This window comes from Salvelinus namaycush, unplaced genomic scaffold (assembly GCF_016432855.1).
Source record: "Salvelinus namaycush isolate Seneca unplaced genomic scaffold, SaNama_1.0 Scaffold98, whole genome shotgun sequence".
Taxonomy (NCBI): Eukaryota; Metazoa; Chordata; class Actinopteri; order Salmoniformes; family Salmonidae; genus Salvelinus; species Salvelinus namaycush.
The window spans coordinates 1-5,000 of record NW_024061730.1 but is presented as its reverse complement, the minus strand read 5'-3'; positions in this window follow the sequence as shown (position 1 = coordinate 5,000).

Genomic DNA, 5,000 nt, shown 5'->3' with positions numbered 1-5,000 from the left:
GAATGACAGTCCATTACAGTATATAACAGTCTGAAGGACAGTCCATTACAGTATATAACAGTCTGAATGACAGTCCCTTACATTACAGTATATAACAGTCTGAATGACAGTCCATTACATTACAGTATATAACAGTCTGAATTACAGTCCATTACATTACAGTATATAACAGTCTGAAGGACAGTCCATTACATTACAGTATATAACAGTCTGAATGACAGTCCATTACAGTATATAACAGTCTGAAGGACAGTCCATTACAGTATATAACAGTCTGAATGACAGTCCATTACATTACAGTATATAACAGTCTGAAGGACAGTCCATTACATTACAGTATATAACAGTCTGAATGACAGTCCATTACATTACAGTATATAACAGTCTGAATGACAGTCCATTACAGTATATAACAGTCTGAATGACAGTCCATTACATTACAGTATATAACAGTCTGAATGACAGTCCATTACATTACAGTATATAACAGTCTGAATGACAGTCCATTACAATACAGTATATAACAGTCTGAATGACAGTCCATTATAGTATATAACAGTCTGAATGACAGTCCATTACAGTATATAACAGTCTGAATGACAGTCCATTACATTACAGTATATAACAGTCGGAATGACAGTATATAGATTGATATTTAGACTGGGGGATGCATGTGAAATTAGTCAGATACAACTAGATATCATTGAGACGGATGGTTCCGATTGTTACAAACAGAGAATTGTAACCACGAGGGCCTGGTGGTGGAGCTATCACGAGGGTCTGGTGGTGGAGCTATCACGAGGGCCTGGTGGTGGAGCTATCACGAGGGCCTGGTGGTGGAGCTATCACGAGGACCTGGTGGTGGAGCTATCACGAGGGCCTGGTGGTGGAGCTATCACGAGGGCCTGGTGGTGGAGCTATCACGAGGGCCTGGTGGTGGAGCTATCACGAGGGCCTGGTGGTGGAGCTATCACGAGGGCCTGGTGGTGGAGCTATCACGAGGACCTGGTGGTGGAGCTATCACGAGGGCCTGGTGGTGGAGCTATCACGAGGGCCTGGTGGTGGAGCTATCACGAGGGCCTGGTGGTGGAGCTATCACGAGGGCCTGGTGGTGGAGCTATCACGAGGGCCTGGTGGTGGAGCTATCACGAGGGCCTGGTGGTGGAGCTATCACGAGAGCCTGGTGGTGGAGCTATCACGAGGACCTGGTGGTGGAGCTATCACGAGGGCCTGGTGGTGGAGCTATCACGAGGGCCTGGTGGTGGAGCTATCACGAGGGCCTGGTGGTGGAGCTATCACAAGGGGCCAGTCATGGAGCTGCAACACGTAGCTCATTATCAGTGAATCTTTGGATTGGTTCGGTTCTGAAAAGTTTCAACAGACGTAATTGTGTTATTAGCAGTGCATTCCTTGCTGGCATGTGACAGGCCTGCAGTCTTATTGCATTTGTGATGGTCTGGGCAACAACAAGGACGATACTGTTATCTTCCTCAGGGGGTTGTTAACTCTGAAGGGCTTGTTATGCACTGCAGGGTGTGTCCGTGGTTTATAAGGACAGCTCCTGTTATTCAGAGACACAATTCACAATGAGAGGCTTCTGACTTCACTTAACATGCACACACACACGCACGCACACGCACACGCACGCACGCACACGCACGCACGCGCACGCACACACACTGTTGACTGTCTCCCTGACATAGAGTTGTGAACTGTGCTTGACCGTTTGACCTTTGACCTTTGACACACTCCCCACTAATGCCGTTTAAAAGGGCCACTCCTTTAACATAGAATAAATGCCTGAAGAGAGAGTGCCATATGTCCTCAAAAAACATTCACAATCATTAGTAGAATATTAGTATCATTAGTAGAATATTAATATCATTAGTAGAATATTAGTATCATTAGTAGAATATTAGTATCATTAGTATAATATTAATATCATTAGTAGAATATTAGTATCATTAGTAGAATATTAATATCATTAGTAGAATATTAGTATCATTAGTAGAATATTAGTATCATTAGTATAATATTAATATCATTAGTAGAATATTAGTATCATTAGTATAATATTAATATCATTAGTAGAATATTAATATCATTAGTATAATATTAATATCATTAGTATAATATTAGTATCATTAGTATAATATTAATATCATTAGTAGAATATTAGTATCATTAGTAGAATATTAATATCATTAGTAGAATATTAATATCATTAGTATAATATTAATATCATTAGTATAATATTAGTATCATTAGTAGAATATTAGTATCATTAGTATAATATTAGTATCATTAGTATAATATTAGTATCATTAGTATAATATTAGTATCATTAGTAGAATATTAGTATCATTAGTATAAAATTAGTATTAGTATTCATTAGTATAATATTAGTATCATTAGTAGAATATTAATATCATTAGTAGAATATTAATATCATTAGTAGAATATTAGTATCATTAGTAGAATATTAATATCATTAGTATAATATTAGTATCATTAGTATAATATTAATATCATTAGTAGAATATTAATATCATTAGTAGAATATTAGTATCATTAGTATAATATTAGTATCATTAGTAGAATATTAATATCATTAGTAGAATATTAGTATCATTAGTAGAATATTAGCATCATTAGTAGAATATTAGTATCATTAGTATAATATTAATATCATTAGTATAATATTAATATCATTAGTAGAATATTAGTATCATTAGTAGAATATTAGCATAATTAGTATAATATTAGTATCATTAGTAGGATATTAGCATCATTAGTATAATATTAATATCATTAGTAGAATATTAGTATCATTAGTATAATATTAATATCATTAGTATAATATTAATATCATTAGTATAATATTAATATCATTAGTAGAATATTAGTATCATTAGTATAATATTAATATCATTAGTAGAATATTAATATCATTAGTATAATATTAATATCATTAGTAGAATATTAGTATCATTAGTAGAATATTAGTATCATTAGTATAATATTAATATCATTAGTAGAATATTAGTATCATTAGTATAATATTAATATCATTAGGAGAATATTAGTATCATTAGTATAATATTAGTATTAGTATTCATTAGTATAAAATTAGTATTAGTATTCATTAGTATAATATTAATATCATTAGTATAATATTAGTATCATTAGTAGAATATTAATATCATTAGTAGAATATTAGTATCATTAGTAGAATATTAGTATCATTAGTAGAATATTAATATCATTAGTAGAATATTAGTATCATTAGTAGAATATTAGCATCATTAGTTTAATATTAATATCATTAGTATAATATTAGTATCATTACTATAATATTAGTATCATTAGTATAATATTAGTATCATTAGTATAATATTAGTATCATTAGTATAATATTAGTATCATTAGTAGAATATTAATATCATTAGTATAATATTAATATCATTAGTAGAATATTAGTATCATTAGTAGAATATTAATATCATTAGTATAATATTAATATCATTAGTAGAATATTAATATCATTAGTAGAATATTAGTATCATTAGTATAATATTAGTATCATTACTATAATATTAGTATCATTAGTATAATATTAGTATCATTAGTATAATATTAGTATCATTAGTATAATATTTTTTTAGTATTCATTAGTATAGTATTAGTATTAGTATTCATAAGTATAATATTAGTATTAGTATTCATTAGTATAATATTAGTATTAGTATAATTAGTATAATATTAGTATTAGTATAATTAGTATAATATTAGTATTAGTATTCATTAGTATAATATTAGTATTAGTATAATTAGTATAATATTAGTATTAGTATAATTAGTATAATATTAGTATTAGTATTCATTAGTATAATATTAGTATAATTAGTATAATATTAGTATTAGTATTCATTAGTATAAGCGTTTCTGTTACATGAAAAACAAGAGATCAAAAAAACAGAGCCGTGTTCTGAAGAAGCAAAAATCAAGTATACCGAGAGCTTTTCAAGGCCCTCCGAACGACACTCTCCAAAAGTTGACCTTTGACCCTTTACATGTGTCTTTGTTGTTGTTCCTCCATGGACCTGTCAGATCACTGTGTTTCGTATGGGCTCAGAGGGCCAGCAGGACATCGAGATGTCCATACTGACAGCCTTGCTCAAAGGTAACCTGGGAAGAACAACTGTTCTTCTGATTTTTTTACTACACTCTTAACACCACTGACTTTGCAGATAGAGGCTATTTCTCAGGTACCCTGGGATTAAAACATTATGAATCCCAGTCGTAGTCTATAGAACAGCTGAATGCTGGGATTCCATAGTCTATAGAACAGCTGAATGCTGGGATTGAAACATTTGATATGAATCCCAGCCGTAGTCTATAGAACAGCTGAATGCTGGGATTAAAACTTTATGAATCCCAGTCGTAGTCTATAGAACAGCTGAATGCTGGGATTAAAACATTATGAATCCCAGTCGTAGTCTATAGAACAGCTGAATGCTGGGATTAAAACATTATGAATCCCAGCCGTAGTCTATAGAACAGCTGAATGCTGGGATTCCATAGTCTATAGAACAGCTGAATGCTGGGATTGAAACATTATGAATCCCAGCCGTAGTCTATAGAACAGCTGAATGCTGGGATTAAAACATTATGAATCCCAGTCGTAGTCTATAGAACAGCTGAATGCTGGGATTAAAACATTGTGAATCCCAGCCGTAGTCTATAGAACAGCTGAATGCTGGGATTGAAACATTATGAATCCCAGTCATAGTCTATAGAACAGCTGAATGCTGGGATTCCATAATCTATAGAACAGCTAAATGCTGGGATTAAAACATTATGAATCCCAGCCGTAGCCTATAGAACAGCTGAATGCTGGGATTAAAACATTATGAATCCCAGTCGTAGTCTATAGAACAGCTGAATGCTGGGATTCCATAATCTATAGAACAGCTGAATGCTGGGATTCCATAGTCTAT